We start from the raw sequence: 17,479 nt of genomic DNA on the forward strand, positions 1-17,479 counted from the left end.
CACAGTGCCGAAGCTAGAAGTCCAAAATCAAGGCATCGTCAATGTGATGCTTTCTCCCAGAAGACTGCGGCATTCTGAACTGGCTGCTGGTGATCCTTGGCCCTTGGCTTTTCTGTCACTTGGCAATGCACATGGCAGCCTCTCATGGTTTCTCCTCTCTCTTCCTGGTTCCTGGCTTTCAGTTTCTGGTTGCTCCCTCCATGGATTTTTCTCTCTGTGTGGCCTTACTTATGAGGCTTTCAGTAATAGGATTAAGACCCGTTCTGATTGAGGTGGGCCCCACCTTAAGTGAAGTCACCTCATCAAACCTATTTACAAAAGTCCACACCCTCAGGAATGGATTAAATTTGAAAACATATTTTCCTGGGGTACATAGCTCTAAATCACTACATAATAAGACAGAAAGTCAGAGGGGTAGCTGGGAATTAGTTTATGGAGGAAGATTAATGCTCTTCTCTAACTAATAATACTTTTTGGAGCAAAAAAATCCCATGAAACTGTGGGGACTTCTCTTTAGTTATCTTTCTTCAAATGCACTTGCTGTTTTGAACAAGCAGCACTTTGGTTAATAGCATTGTCAAACGATGTTCCTTTTACATGGCTGACACAAGTATGGCAAAACCCAGGCCATTTAACAATGAGTCTTAACTATGAGGTAGCTATTAAAGTTGAAACTAATTATTGAAGTCATGTATTACATACTTATATTAGTTTCCTATTACTGCTGTAACAGATTTCCATAAAGTTAGTAACTTAAACAGCACACATTTACCCTTTTACAGTTCTAGAGGTCAAAAGTCTGAAATCAGTTTCACTGAACTGAAGTCAATATATTGGCAGAGCTGGTTCCTACTGCAGACTCTAGGGGAGAAATCATATCCTTGACTTTTCCAGCTTTTAGTGGCCATCTGTATTCATAGGCTTATGGTTCTTTTCTCCATATTCAAACCACATCAGTACAGTCTCTGCTCCATCATCACATCACCTTCCTTTCTGATGTTGACTCCTTCTGTGTTTCATTTCCCTTTTATAAAGACCATCGTGATTGCACTGGGTCCAGTTCAAGACAATCTTCCCATCTCAAGATCCTTAACTTAATCACACTAGCAAAGCCCATTTCACCAAAGTTACCTTCCTAGGTTGTGGGGGCTAGGATATGGACATATTTGGGAGCCATTATTTAGCCAACCACCTCCACATTTCACAGATAAGAGAATTCAACTTGATCCAATGCCGTGTAAGTAGTTTGTAACGGGGCTGGACCCTCAACTTGTAGTTCTTTCCATTAGGCCATGATGGCAATTTTTCATGCTTTCCATTAGACATCAGTGGTGTTCTTAAAAGGACAGATTCTCTCTGGGGGATCCACAGCAGGAACTAGCCATATGGAAGTGGGACTGACCAAGAGAACGCAGAGTGTTGACTTAGGGGTGAAGGCACTTCATCCTTGGTGTCACATGGGAAGGTCTGTCCCAAGAGAGAAATAAATGCTCTTTGTAGTGCCAAAAATTCCCGGGAGCTATTTTTTCATTGAAAAGATTGGGGAAAGGAAAAGAGAAGTGTTCTAGTTAGCTAGCTGCTGGAATGCAATATACCAGAAACGGAATGGCTTTTAACAAGGGGAATTTAATAAGTTGTTAGTTTACAGTTCTAAGGCCGAGAAAATGTCCCAATTAAAACAGGTCTATAGAAATGTCCAGTCAAAGACACCCAGGGAAAGATACCTTGGTTGAAGAAGGCCGATGAAGTTCAGGTTTTCTCTCTCAAGTGAGAAGGCACATGGTAAACACAGTCAGGGCTTCTCTCTCGGCTGGAAGGGCACACAGCGAATGCGGCATTATCTACTAGCTTTCTCTCCTGGCTTCCTGTTTCATGAAGCTCCCCGGGAGGCGTTTTCCTTCTTCATCTCCAAAGGTCACTGGCTGGTGGACTCTCTGCTTCGTGGTGCTGCAGCATTCTCTGCTCTCTCTGAATCAACGCCATGTTCTTTTGATCCATTCCGGTGGGCGCAGATTTATTGTGAGTGGGTTTTGTAATTGAGATGTGATCCACCCAATTCAAGATGGATCTTAATAATTTACTGGAATCCTCTGTTGAAAGATAAAAGACAGAAAAAGCCCAGAGAGCTTAGAGAGAAATAACCAGAGACATTTGCAGAGAGCTTAGAAGAAGAAGCCCCCAGAGGAGCGTGAGAGAAAAGCCCAGGGGATGCCAAGAGAGGACCCACAGAAGCTCAGGGAGGGGACCGCTGGAATCAGAAACTGAAAGCAATGAAACCCGTGGAAGTGAAGGACTGGTCATGTGTCTTGCTACCTGGCAAAGGAACCCCGGATGCCAGCAGCCTTTATTCAGAGGAGATATTGTCCTGTTGTTGCCTTAATTGGGACATTTTCATGGCTTGAGAACTGTAAATATGGAAACAAATAAATCCCCGTTGTAAAAGCCAACCCACTTCTGGTATATTGTGTTGCACAGCTTTAGCAGACCTAAATAGGGAGTATGAAGAGAAGGTAGTTAGACTGTTGTGCTGAAGAAGCCCTCCAGACCACAAGGGAAGGCTCAGTGGAGGCAGTCTTGGGTTTAGGAGCGATCTGACTGAGCACCTGCAAGAAGGATATGACACAACTTTGGAGTTATCTCAAATCCAAGAGCAGGTCACACACTGCACCATGTTTAGATGCTCTGAAGGTTTAATTACGTAAATGACTTCTCCAGGAAATACTCTGGCCACTTGCAAAGCTACTTTAGCCCCACCTCATTTATTACAATCATGAACACACACAGGTCCTCTGACTGCAAAATATGTCCTTTCATAATGGGGGGTGGGAGATAGAAAGGAAGGGCTTGATAACACAGATGCTCCAGAGGTCCCACTACCCGTGTGGAGATGGAAGCTGGGCAGGCAGTATCCTTGGCTTTAAGCAGAGGAAGACTTCTCGGGAGTGAAGTCGTCCTGGGCCTGCTTTAAATGAAGGTGTCAGTGTAGAAGAAGGAAGAGCTTTTACAATAAAATTAAATCTTCCTAATGATAATGAGACAAGAGACACTATTTTAAATGTTCATCAGCAATCTTCAAAACTGGAAGAGGGAAGCGAACATTTTAAATGAGTTCTTTCCTCAGTGTAACCATGTGTAGTAAATTTCCTAGCCCAGAACTTGGTCCACAGTAGGCCTAACATGTCTCCTCTTCTCCTGCCCTTTCACGTCTTTCCTATTCAATGAAAAATTCAGAGCTTGTTGGGGACCCACATCACAACACAATAGTGGTGTATTTTCTTCCCTCTGAGTGATATTATGTAATGATTGACAGGACACATTTGCATGATAAAATCTTTTTTCTTGAATGGAAAAAAATAAATGCCTTGCATAAGGTGTGTGTGCCACTGCAGGGTTAGGCATTCTCTGTTCTTACATGACCTGAAAGCTGAAGACTTTTTGACAAATAGAAACAATGGATTTTTCTTTTTCTCTGCCATGAAGGCCACAGAAAAGTTTATGGACTTGTGCTTGGCTTTTATGAATGGGATTGAAGACACCCACTTCCCTTTTCCAGAGGCTGTTGCAGAGAATAATCTCCTTTCTCATTCTACTTATGTTCTAAATCTGTGCACAAAGCTATTACTTTGTAACTTCTGATTTGACTGAACATATAATCTCTATCTTAAAGCATTTCAAGTTCTTTCTGGTAACCGCAGGAAGTTTCCATGTTCCTAAGAGTAATGCTCAGTATACTTTCTTCTTTAATTAGACGTGATGGTGGTTTAAATCCTACCCAAAGAGGTAACTTTCAAGCAAAAGAAAAATCCAGATGGTATGATGGGATGGGGAGGGAAGAATAATCACAAAGAATGTTAGGCAAGTAGCAACCTGAACTTGAACGCCTATCCTTCTTCCTATGAGGACACCAATATTCAGGGCTTAGATACTTTATTCAGACTTAAAAGAGATAAATCCCAAACCTCATGATAGTATTCCATTACTTATAGTACAAAGATCATCTCTTTTTATCCAAATGGCCCATAATTTTGTGGTATAGTAGAACTTGGAGCTTAATTTTTATTTCTATAGTCATTAATTATACCTGAAATATGGTGATTTCCTTGTATCTTAGTGTTTTAAACAGCTTATTTTTGTAGCACAACACTATCTCAAAGTATCCTTAGGTAAATTCTAGACTTATACAATTGGGAAAAGGTGCTGGGTATAGGTTTAGAAGCCTTAACAGGGCTTCAGAAAACCTCCAAATGTCAGGGTAGATTTGGAAACCTCAGGATCTCCCTGCGTTTCCATCTCCAACAGGGTTAGAATCAGCCTGGGAATCCATTTAGACTAACAGCAGCAAATACTCTCTGCTCAGGTTAACAGCCAGATTTGGAGAGCCTCAGGAGTTACTAAAGGGGAGATGATTTTGAGAAGTTTAGCCCAGTTTACTACATCACCAGAGTGGGCAGCAGGTTGTGGTCTTGTGGTTTGATGGCCTGGCTTCAAATTCTGATTCGGCCACCTACTGGTTGTGCAAACTTGGGAAAGTTATTCAACCTCTGCCTCTTAGTTTTCTCACCTATAAAGTGGGGATGATAATAGCTTTTTTTTTTTTAGCATTATTTTGAGTATCAAATAAATTAAAATTTTAAGGGACAAACAAGGGCCTGCATATAGTAACTGTGGCTGTTTAAAAAAGAAAAATACCAGTGAAGGGAGAGATCAATATAGCATAGAGTAGGGGTTGGTAAACAATGGCCAATAGGCCAAATCTGGCCTGCTACCTGGCTTTGCAAATAAAGTTTTATTGGAACACAGCCATGCCTATTCACTTACACATTGGCGTGGCTGCTTTTGGGCTATGGCAGCAAGGTTAACAGTTGTGACAGAGACGGTGCAGTTCACAAAGCCTAAAATATTTAATATTTGGCTCTTTACAGAAGAAGTTTGCCAACCCTGAACTATAGTCTTCATTCTTTTGCATTAGTGTACTTCCTTTATTCAAGAGTAAATGCTTTTGCCACAGGCCAGCAAAAGTGCTTCCAGCTACTTTCTCTCTCCAAACGCATGCGAGTCTGTAGGTCATGAGACTCCCACGAAGCAGTGCATTGTGTCACCCATGAAGCAGACAGGCTGCCCTGTGTCACCGAATGAATTGTGACTGGTTCTTTTGTGGTGGTTCTGTGGGCCATTGAGACTAATAGGAAAATTACCTTCTTAGTATTTATGGGAGATAATTTCATTTTAGAGCTCAAAAACAAGATCAGAGTTATGTGGTTTAACAAAAGTTCTTCTTATGTGTACACACCCTTGCCAAAAACATGATGAAATCCCTAAACATGGCAAACTCAGCATACCCTTTTAGATTTACATGTGGCCAAAAGAATTACTAGTAGATCTGTTCGTAAAGATTACTGCTGTTATTAGAAGGCAACTGGGAATCATAGGCAGTGCTGTTAAATATGAAAATGATTTGTCCCTCACTATGGGGCCCCCACCCCAATAAATACACTCATGTCAAAGTCCTGCAGGCAATTTTTCTTTTTAAAATTTTGTTTCATAGCAAATGAACCTAACTTCTTCCAGCATCTTGCCTACTCATTAACATATTTTTTTCAAAATTTCCAAACACTCTGTACTCACCAAGTAACAATTCCTCCTTATTCCTTTCCCTTAATTCCTTGTATCCTCTAGTGAACTTTCTGTGCCCATGAATTTGCTATTTGTAGGTATTTCATTTAAGAGAAATCATACCATATTTTTCTTTGCATGTCATGTTTCTTTCACTCAACATAATGTCTTTAAGGTTCATTCATGTCATAGCAATTATCAGCACTAAATCTCTTTTTATAGCTGAATAATATTCCATTGTGTGTATTTATCACAGTGGTAGGTTGAACTACGTACCTCAGAAAACACATTCTTAATCTTCACCCACATTCCTAGGGGTGTGAACCCATTGTAAATAGACCCTTTCGAGGTGTTATTTTTAGTTAACATGTGGTGAACTGAACCAGGGTGGACCTTTACCTGTATTATTGGAGGCCTTATAAAGGGAACCAGAAAGTCATAGAAGCTAGGAAGGAGAGGATATCGCCAGGTGATGGCACCCAGAAATATAAGCCAAGGAACCCTGAGGATTGCTGGCAGCCAGGACCAGAATGCTGATCTTCAGGGAGGAAGCAAGCCTTGCTAATACCTTGTTATGGTCTCTCCTAGCAATAAAACCGTGGGTCAATAAACTTTGGTTGTTTAAGCCAATTCATTGTGTGCTATTTGTCACAGTGGCCTGGAAAACTAGGACAGCCACATTTTGTTTATTCATTCCTCTGCTGATGTACCCTTGGGTTGATTCCACCTTTTCACGATTGTGAACAACGCTGCTGTGAACACTGGTGTACAAATATTGATTTGAATCTTTGTTTTCCAGTTCTTTGGTATAAACCTAGCAGTGGAATTGCTGGGTGACATGGTAATTCTATGTTTAATTTTTCGAGGAACTGCATATTGCTTTCCACGTGGATGTAACATTTTACATTCCCACCGGTAATGCATAAGGGTTTCATTTTCTCCACATCCTCTCCAATGCTTGTTATTTTCTGTTTTATTTTTCTTTTTAAATAGCCATTCTAGTGTTGAGAAGTGGTATCTTATTCTAGTTTTGGCTTGTAGTTCCCTAAAGGCTAATAATGTTAAGCATCCTTCCATGTGCTTATTGGCCATTTGTATATTTTCTTTGGAAAAGTGCCTGTTCAAGTTCTTTGACCATTTTCTAATTCCCCATTTTACTTTTGCTGTTGAGTTACAGGAGTTCTTTACATATTCTGAATATTAAGCCTGTATCAGACACATGATTTGTAATTGTTTTCTCCCATTCTATAGATTGTCTTTTCACTTTCTTGATAATATCATTTGCTTCATAAAAGTTTGATGAAGTCAAATTTATCTATTGTTTCTTTTATTGCTTGTGTTTCTACACTTGATCTTAGCCAAAAGGCCGAGAAGCGATTTTTTGCTTGTGTTTCTGATGTCACATTGCCTATTCCTTTAAGCCAGTCCTTGTTCAAGTTGCCTGCCCATCCCAGTGGTAACCGCATCTTGAGGCGGCTATGGTGCCATGTTTTACGAGGCTCCAAGAGCTTATCAGTGTACAAGAACAGTTCAGTCTGCACAAGTTTTAGTTTAAAAATTCAATTTGGTTTATCAACTAAATCTTTCCAGGTAAGTTTAAAATAAGAAAACAACCTTTTCTCATTCAACCAATGTGAGAATACCAGGCTAAGTCATGCCTACTTGTCAACTAGAAAGGAACTGGTAGAGAAAATGTCTTCAAATTAATTCAAAGTTATTCAGAAACATACAACCAGTCATTAATATATGGATAGCTAGGGGCTTGTTTTGCTAGCAGTGGCACTGGTGATTGGCAGCAAATACCATCAGTGATCAATTTCATTCAGCAAGTACTTAATTAGAACCAACTCCATGCAAAATATGTGTGGCTGTGCTTCTTCAAACTGGATTAGATTATTGGAAGCAAAGTTCCAGTTACCTGACTATAAGACTCAAATAGACATTTTAGTAATTTTGATTCACTAAAATAATATACAGAGTATCACCATAAATATGATAGCATGTATGAAAAAAATGGCAGCCATATTACTATAAAAATGCATACTGTACAAAAGATCATTGATAATTCAAAGAAGCAGACCAAACAAGAATTTTTCCTTTTTACTTACTATGGTGGTTTGAAGCTGTGCGTACCCCAGAAAAACATGTTCTCAAATTGAATCCATTCCTGTGGGTATGAACCCGTCATATGTAGGACATTTTGATGACCTACTTCAGTTAAGGTGGAACCCACCTCAATCAGGATGGGTCTTAATCTTATTAGTGGAGTCCTTTAAAAAATGGAGTGAAATTGAGACACAGACAGAGAGAAAGCAAAAAGCTGAATTGGAATCCAGAAGTGAAGGAAGAGATCAGGAGACTCTGTCATGTTCCTTGCCATGAGACTGAGAAACAGAGTATCACTGGCAGCCAGCCCCAGATGCCTCAGTCTTTGGGGAGAAAGCATCGCCTTGATGATGATGACTTGATTTGGATATTTTTCCAACTTCAAAACTGTGGTAGTTAGGTTCAGGTGTCAACTTGACCAGGTGATGATTCCAGTTGTTCTGTTTCTGTGGCCTTAAATCATCAGAACCTGAAATTCATCTATGGCTGATGACATTTGCTGTTGACTAAGGGGAGTGCCTTCCACACTGAGTGAGGTTTACTTTAATTAGCTGGAGACTTAAAAGAGAGAGGTCAGAAGGGAGCTCAGCAGCCCAGCATACCTTATCTCAGCACTTGTTGCTCAGCCCAGATGTTTGGAGATGCAGAAAGGAATCATCCTGGGGAAAGCCGTTGGAACTCAGAAGCCAGGAAAGACAGCCAAGCAGCTGTCGCTGTGTGCCTTCCCATGTGACAGAGAAACTCGTGAAATTTTTAACTATATAAATCCCTTTATTAAAGGCCAATCCATCTCTGGTGTGTTGCATTCTGGCAGCTTTAGCGAACGAAAACAGAAGCCATGAACAAATAAATTCCCATTGTTTAACCTGACCCATTTCATGGTATTGTTTAAGCAGCCTAGGAAACTAAAGCACTGACAGGTAGGCAAAGTTGAAAAAAGTGTGATAACATGTCATGCACTGCGTGGGAGGGGAAATGCCTGTTCTTATACACTATTGGTGGAAGTTCAAATTTGACAAACCTACGCGGACGGCGATTTGACAATGTATGAAAATGTATTCCTTTGACTCAACAATTCTACTTTTAGGAGTTTATGTCATAGATATACTCACATATATGTGAAGATATATGTACAAGGATATTCACTGAAGCATTGTCATAATAGTAAAAAGCTGGAAACAACAAAATCCATAGTAATGCATCTATCTAATGAAGTACAATGTAGGCATTAAAAAGCGAAGTTGAGGAGTGATGCAAATGTTCTAAAAATAATCATGACAATAAATACACATTGTGGCATGATAAGTGATGTTGTGCAAAAAAGATTCTGGGGTGAAAAAGTGAAGTTTATATGTATGTGTTGATGTAGAAAGTCATGCAAACAATATTACATTAAAGAATAAGTTTTAACATAAGATAGAGTATCCTCTCAATTATGCAAATTTTAAAAAATGATATACCATGTATGCTTGTATATCCATAAACATTTTATGTTAGCTTTGGGAGAGAGGACTTGGGAGTGGATGAAAGAGATTTTCATTTTGCATTTTATACTATTTTGTATTGTTTGAATGTTGTTGTGAGACATTATAAGTTTTATAATGATAAGGTATATAGTTAAAATAAATAAAGCAATATAGCATTCTGTTTTGAATATAAATATTATTTGACAGGAATGGAATAAAATACAGCCCCCACCAACATATCTACTTATTGATTGTGCTTGTTTTGTGGTTGTGCTTCCCATTTAAGTGCTGGACTGAGGAATTTTCCTTAGGAAATCACCAGAGATAGGTACACTGACAGATGTTCAAAGGTGTCCATTGTAGCTTTATTTATGAGAGTGAAATATTGGAAGTGTAAACAACAGGGAATTGGTGAATTAGATCATGGTACACAAGTTCAAGGACTAATAGGGATGGTAGGTAATAGTCACAGGAAGCAGTACTTGGGGTAACAATGAAAAGCCCTCAAGGACTCAGAGAGTTTGATATCAGACCCATGGTTTGGAGAGCAAGAGACATCAGTTCTTGTTCTGATGTTTTTATGACTTATCTCAAAAAAAAACAAGGGGTTGGGCATGTTCATGTTTGATCCTTAAGGTTCCTTTTAGCTAAAACATTGTGATTCTGTGAAATTGTTTCCAAGAGAAATTGCATCCCAAAATGCATGTTGGAATCTGATTATATTCCTTTAAGGTTAGTGACAGTACTTTCCGCAGGGATGCAGGGGCCAGGCCCTCTTTCAGGAATGCTTGTGAATGTAAACACCCTCCACCCTCCACCCTCCACCCTCCACCCTCCACCCTCCACCCCACACACAGACATTCAGGCTCTTCTCTATCTTTCTTTTCATCCAGAAAAATATAATAACTTGCACACGAATATGCTTTTAAAAAATGGGCTGTTGGGTCTCATGATACACCAGCATCATGATTACTACGTGTCAGAGCATGCTAAAGTGTTGGTTGGAAGTGATACTATAGGTATAGTGGCTTCAGAAATAAAAGTGGCCTTTATTTTTCTTTAACCATTTTTGCCTCTCAATGTCCTAATGAGCTTAAAGAGAAATATTCACAGCAGTCTGTCTGTCTTTTACTGCTTAGATTCACATACACAAATGGAGGCTAAGTCCTAGGGAGTTAGGATCTAGAGAGAAAAAATACACAATATTTTGAGAGATCAAATTACATTGTAAATGATTGATTTCACAAGTATTTACTAATGTTTAAACTAATAATTCCATATCATAACATAAAATGTAATATGATATACATGGGAAAGTGTAGTAAAGAGAAAGCGTAGGAAAACACTTAAGGACACAGATACCAGGGGACCCCAGAGTTTTGGACTATTCTGAGGTCATACTGGAGCCTAGTTTAATTTGTCTAAGGGAGTGAAAAACAGAGATCTCAAATAATTTAGGGGTTTAACATGGTGGTTGAGAGCCACTTTTGGAGGCAAACTACATTAGTTAGGGTCCTAGCAGAAATTAAATAATACATTCAAATTAGAATAATTTTTTTCATCATAGTTGTATATTCATCACCATGACAATTTGTTAGAACATTCGCATCAATTCAGAAAAAGAAATAAAAAAAAACAGAAAAAAATTCATACATACCGTACCCCTTACCCTTCCTTTTCATTGATCACTAGCATTTCAATCTCCCAAATTTATTTTAACATTTGTTCCCCCTATTATTTATTTTTAATCCATATGTTTTACTCATCTGTCCATAAGGTAGATAAAAGGAGCATCAGACACAAGGTTTTCACAATCACACAGTCACATTGCGAAGGCTATATCATTATACAATCATCTTCAAGAAACATGGCTACTGGAACACAGCTGCACATTTTCAGGCAGTTCCCTCCAGCCTCTCTCTTACACCTTAACTAAAAAGGTGATATCTACTTAATGTGTAAGAATAACCTCCAGGATAACCTCTCAGCTCTGTTTGGAATCTCTCAGTCATTAACACTTTTATTTTGTCTCATTTCTCTCTTCCCCCTTTCTGATGAGAAGGTTTTCTCAATCCCTTGGTGCTGAGTCCCAGCTCATTCTAGGATTTCTGTCCTACATTGCCAGGAAGGGCCACACCCCTGGGAGTCATGTCCCACGCAGAGAGGGGGAGGGCAGTGAGTTTGCTCGTCGTGCTGGATGAGAGAGAGAGGCCACAACTGAGCAATAAAAGAGGTTCTCTGGGGGTGACTCTAAGGTATAATTTTAATTAGGTTTAGTCGATCCTTAGCAGGGTTAAGTGTCACATAAACAAACCCCAAGATTGGGGTCTCAACCTATTGCTTTGGTTGTCCCCGAGAAAATTAGAATAATTTAAAGGGGATTTAATAAAGGGACTACTTCAAAAGACACTGGGAGAGAGAAATCATATTGGGCAGTGCAGTGCCTCACAGCAAGCAGCAGCATAGCTCTTACCACCTCTGGCCGTGAGGGATGGGGGCTGGAGGTGGGTGGGGCCTGGTTCCTGCAACTCTGAGGGAGATGTGAGAAGGGCAGGCATGAGAAGAGCAGTGACTTTCAGTTGAGGGACACAGACAGCTTGAGGAGGCTCCATAGGAAGAAAGCCTGGCCAATAAGCCCCCACCTTGATTTCCTATGTGGGTGCCCTCGCTTCCTCTAATTTCCTGCCTGTGCTCCCATTGGCTGAAACGCCTAGAACTCAGAAGACAAGAAAACCCATCGATGCAGTCCAGAGAGAACAACCAGCTGGCACTGAGGTCGGGGGGGGGAGGGGCACAGGGAGAGGTCCAGAACACGTGCCCATCTGGATTTGAGTCATAGCTTTGTATTTCTTAGCTTTGGGAAAATTGTTCAGACACTGTGAGCGTATTGACCCATATGTAAAATGGGATTGATAATAATACCCCAGAGAGTTATTTCAGAATTAAATGAGTTAATTTATGGAAAGTCCATAGTATGAAACTTCAGACATAGAAATGATCAATAAATGCTAGCTATTGCATGCTCAGTCTCCTCATCAGCATCTCATCTAATCCCCCAAAGACTGTGACTTTAATGCATGCCTGCTCCGGTCGGGAAATTTTGCAAGGATCCATTGACTAAGGCTCTGATCCTTTAGGGGCCCCGATCCCCTGCAGAGGGGCAGTAGCCTATGGATGCTGAGGGTCTTGTGCTGTCACTCAGCCCAGTGTTGCCCTCATCACCTAGACCTTGGAACCTTGCATTAGGTTCTTATCTGTGGTCTGACAAGCATGATTGCATCATGAAATATCATGGACCTTTTTTTGTTTCTAATTTTTTATTTTATGCAAACACATGATGCTGTCAGAGCATGTCAGCCTAGATCTACATTGGGAATAATGTAATGTCAACTGTCTGCTATAACTTCTGGAAAGTTCCTGAGACAGAAAATACAACCGTAGTTGGGAAAAGAAAGGAAGAGTTTTGTCCAGATTAGAAATACAGTCACTTTAATATATCAACTGCCAGAATAGTTTCTGAAAATCTGCATATGAACTTTTTCTGGAGGCTGACTGTAGGAAATTCATTTTATTTTTGTTTGAAAGTGTTCTGCTTTAAAATTGTCTTTGAATAAAGCCTCTGTGCATCTCATAATAAGAAGAAAGTGAGTTGAACGTGAGATTTTGTTGAATGAGAAAGTTACCCTAGTGCATGGAACTTCTGTAGAATCTTATATATAGCCCGAGGTCTTCTTTAGGATTGGCAGGAATGGTTTTGGTTGTGGTTTGGCAAGTTATGTTAGGTAGCAATGTCTAACTGAAGCATGCATAAGAGTGACCTCCAAAGTAGCCTCTTGACTCTATTTGAACTCTCTCAGCCACATATTATTTTTTTTATTTAGGAGCATGCTTGTTATCCCATTTCCTTTAGCAGAACTGATTAAAAGATGTATTACCCACTTTCCTTTTTCATTTAAACAGCTAATGTCAGAATGACATAAGGAAGAAAATAAAGATAAAAAGTAAAAGCAACTTTAGATATTGTAGATTTCTTTTTCTAAGAATTCAAAAAATTTTTCATAACATATAAGAATTTCCTATAATACAGATTTTAAATAAAATCCCATGTCAATACCCCCACTCAGACATGTGTGTGTGCGCATGCCCGCACATGCACACACACACACAGAAACCATGTGCCAAAAAGGAAAATCAGCCATTGTCTAATGCAGTAGTCATGTTCTGATTGAATAAAAACCCAAGTACATCATGGATCTCAATGAGTGTCAAAGCACAAATGTTGTGGAAAATTAGCTCCAGAAGAGTGTAAGAGATGTTTTCTAACTTCACCAAAGATTTCTTTTTTTTTTTCAAATAGAAATCTATCATAGTGACTCAAAAGGTCTCTAAATTGTGAATTGATTTTGTTTCAAAAGTTCACTTGTAAGCTGGTTGTCATCACTCAGAACTATTTTTTTTTTCTCCATGTAAGCAATGCTATAATGTTAGTTCCATTCCCAGCCTGGCTCCTAAAAACTTATTTAACATAATGTGTCCCGAACAACACTTCCCTACACTCACAGATTATGAGTAGTTGAAGAATCTTCAGAAATCTTCAAGTTCAATGAAACCATTAAATTGTAAGTGACTTGCGTAAGGTTATCCAGCTGAGTCAGGACTGAACCCATGTCTCCTGGCTTTCAGGACAGCGACCTTACTATACTTCATAAAGCTGTACTACATTTTATAAAATTGGGTCACTTTTTACCATCTTATATCTCTAAAATGTTGCTTCTGGATAAGTGTCTATCACTTTAGCGCTTATATTAGGCTCACAAAATCTGCACAGCAATCCTGTGATGGTGGTAGAGCAGAGCCTGTCCCCATTTTAAGGGTGAAGACACTGAAGCTCCAAGAGGTTAAATAGATTTTTCTACAGCCACAGAACTAACAAATGGAGGACTTTTACCAAACCTAGCTCTTCTGAGGCTGAGACCAGTGTTCGATCCTCTACTGATGTCGTAGCAGGAATGCAATCCCTTGGAGCTTCTACAACCAGGGTTTCCCATGCAGGAAACCACATGGGCTGAGCAGAGGGAGGCTGCAATGGTGACTGGGGCACTAGGGGTGAGGAGGAGAGTCAGGGAGGGAAGATGAAGCTTGGGTGATGGTAGGGCTAAGGGCAGTTCTCAGCACGTGGGGAGGTTGGGGGTTGGTGATCCTCGGTGATAGGAGGTTGAAATAACAGCTGTGTGAGAGAGTTGTGCCTGCTGTTTATATGTTCATGTCACTTGTCCTTAGGAACTGCCTGTACATGAAGGTTATCTTTGCTTTAGACAGATCATCTAGCAAATGGTTGATGTTTTAATTATAGTGTTGTATGGAGTAGACCCACAGTGCCTTGATCTAGTTTTATGGATTTACCTTAAATCCTTATTGAATTACCTAACTTGAATAAACCTAAAACTTCTCTATAAACAGATGAAATAGCTACAGATTCAATTAATACATTAAAAAAAAAAAACCCAATGTGAAAAAAAGCAAGTGCTTGATTGGGTAATATAAGCTAATATTTTTACTAAATCTACTATATGGTTTATGGATTTTGACCACTACCTTTTGTTTAGAAAGAAATACATAGCTAGAAAAATGGAACTTAGCACATCTGAAAGGAAAAATTGATTTCGGTTGCAGATTTTAAAGGATCTGACATTGCAGGTTGTGAATGTCATTTTTAAAAAATCCAGGAAAAAGGAGGAAAAAAATCCATCAGAACAGCGCACCCTTTCTGGGAGCTCAGTTGCAGCTGCTTGACACTCAGCTCATCCCCAGCGTGTTCAGATGGTTAGTTGGGGTGGTGTGGCTAGTACAGGCGCCTGCAGGGCCTGCTGTCAGGAAGGTGGTTCTGGGTTGGGCCCGCCTCCCCTCCCTCGCCAGAGTGGCCTTGGCTATGTGCTGAGGGAGACCGTGGATGTTCTGCTTGGGATTTCAAGAACTTTGAATACTGGCTTATAAAGGGAACCGCGGTCTATTTGGGTGTGGCTTTGTGAACAAGGACTTAACCCAGACGCTTCATCATGGGTTATTAAGGAAAGACCACCGAAGCACTAATGGCTGCTGAAAATATAACAATTTGACTTTCTGGAGAGACCCTAATATGTCAAGCCCTGCAAGAGGATTTGAAGATTATATTGTAGTCAAGAATGTAGGATGAAATAACTGCATGCAGCGGTGTAGAAACATGTTCCTTTTTGAAAGAATTATAAAACCATAGCTATAAAGCTATAAAAATGACTGGAAAGTGGTTTACAGAGAGAACTATCAGATGTGTTTACTTCATATCTGTACTGGTTTGAAATGATCTATGTCCCCTAGAAAAGCCATGTTTTAATGCTCAACCTATTTTGTAAAGGCGGCCATTTCTTCTAATCCCTATTCAGTATTGTATATTTGAAACTGTAAGTAGATCATCTCCCTGGAGATGTGATTTAATCCAGAGTGGTTGTTAAACTGGATTAGGTGGAGGCATGTCTCTACCCATTTGGGTGGGTCTTGATTAGTTTACTGGAATCCTATAAAACAGGAAACATTTTGGAGAATGTGAGAGATTCAGAGAGAGCAGAGAATGCTGCAGCACCACAAAGCAGAGAGTCCACCAGCCAGTGACCTTTGGACATGAAAAAGGAAAACGCCTCCCGGGGAGCTTCATGAAACAGGAAGCCAGGAGAGAAAGGAGCAGATGACGCCATGTTTACCATGTGCCCTTCTAGCCGAGAGAGAAACCCTGACTGTGTTCACCATGTGCCTTCTCACTTGAGAGAGAAACCCTGAATGTCATGGGTCTTCTTGAACCAAGGTATCTTTCTCGATGCCTTTGATTGCACGTTTCTGTAGACTTGTTTTAATTGGCACATTTTCTCAGCCTTAGAACTGAAACTAGCAATTTATTAAATTCCCCTTTTAAAAAGCCATCCCATTTCTGGTATATTGCATTCCGGCAGCTAGCAAACTAGAACAACATCTTATTTATTTTTTAATGGCCCTAATGTGTTGGCCTTGCTGTGTTCATATTTATGTATTCCTTATTTATAGCTGTGACAGCATTAGTTTTCCAAGCACTCTTTCTGTCCAATGTGCACATCTGCTGTGCCTGGTTGAAAGTCTAGTGGAACCCATCGGTAGTGATGTAATAGTTATGACTTGTTGACATTTCCATTATGAATGTCAATTTTGAATTGTTTTTACAGAATAACTGTGGATTTAAGTTGGGCTGAAAGTTGACAGAAGTTCAGCCACCATTTATGAATTTTTGTTTAGGATCATTATGTATATCAGAATTTGTCTTTTTTATACGAGCATGGTAAGCATTTCTTATAATATATTTAATAAATAGCATTTAGTTTGATAAATATAAAGTTTAGCTGGCAGTTATTGTGAACCTGATCATTTTTGTGCTGAAAAGTAAAACTCTTAGAAACTTAGATTTTAAAAGTAATCTCAGTGCTTAGTATTATTTGTAGTTTGATTCATTTAAATCTAATGAGAATGTTCTATTTTTTTTTAAGTTTTATACCCTATAAATGAAGGTCTAAAAAATAACTTATAAAATGAAACAGCCAACATGCAAAATTCCTTTTTTATTTTATTACATAAAAGTAACTTGAGGGGTGGGCCACGGTGGCTCAGCAGGCAGAGTTCTCACCTGCCATGCCAGAGGACCCAGGTTCAATTCCCGGTGCCTGCCCATGTTAAAAAAAAAAAAAGGAAAAAGAAAAGTAACTTGAGTACTTTAGTAGTAAATCTTGACTGAAAGTGAGGATCATGTTCATACCTGGAACAGAATCTCAATAGATTTTTCATAAGAGCAATATGAATTTAATCTGATTTCATTGTCTCTTAAATTTTAGACTTTTTAAGCTTACATTTAAACATTAGCACAAGCATTCGCTTCTCTCAAAGAGTTTAATAAATGATAGTTTTTGTATAACATGAAGTTCATTGTTCAGATCAAGAAACCATTATGGATATGACACAGATGTGGCATGCTATTAAAAACCGGGGCTGTTTCATATTGTTCTTTTCAAGGATCAATCTCAGTTTCTTCATCACTACCTTCTTTTTTCACCTACTTTCAAGATTTTTTTCTGGAATTCACTATGTCTCCCATGCCACCCCTTATCTGTCTTTAAGTCTCAGCCAGTCTCTCTCTTGCTTTCTTCACTTTCTGTGTCTGCTTCCTGACATCATCATAAGTTAGCTGTCATCTCCTGAGAGGCTCTGAGAGACCATGAAGACTTGGGTGTATGCAATCTGCA

The 17,479-nt window shown here is 39.5% G+C and overlaps 1 pseudogene; it reads right to left on the reverse strand.

Annotated features, from left to right (window-relative positions):
- Positions 1 to 6,903: 6,903 nt before the first annotated feature.
- Positions 6,904 to 6,991, reverse strand: LOC143662866 (U2 spliceosomal RNA; annotated as a pseudogene).
- Between the last annotated feature and the right edge of the window lie 10,488 nt (positions 6,992 to 17,479).

Source organism: Tamandua tetradactyla, chromosome 18, assembly GCF_023851605.1.
Source record: "Tamandua tetradactyla isolate mTamTet1 chromosome 18, mTamTet1.pri, whole genome shotgun sequence".
Taxonomy (NCBI): Eukaryota; Metazoa; Chordata; class Mammalia; order Pilosa; family Myrmecophagidae; genus Tamandua; species Tamandua tetradactyla.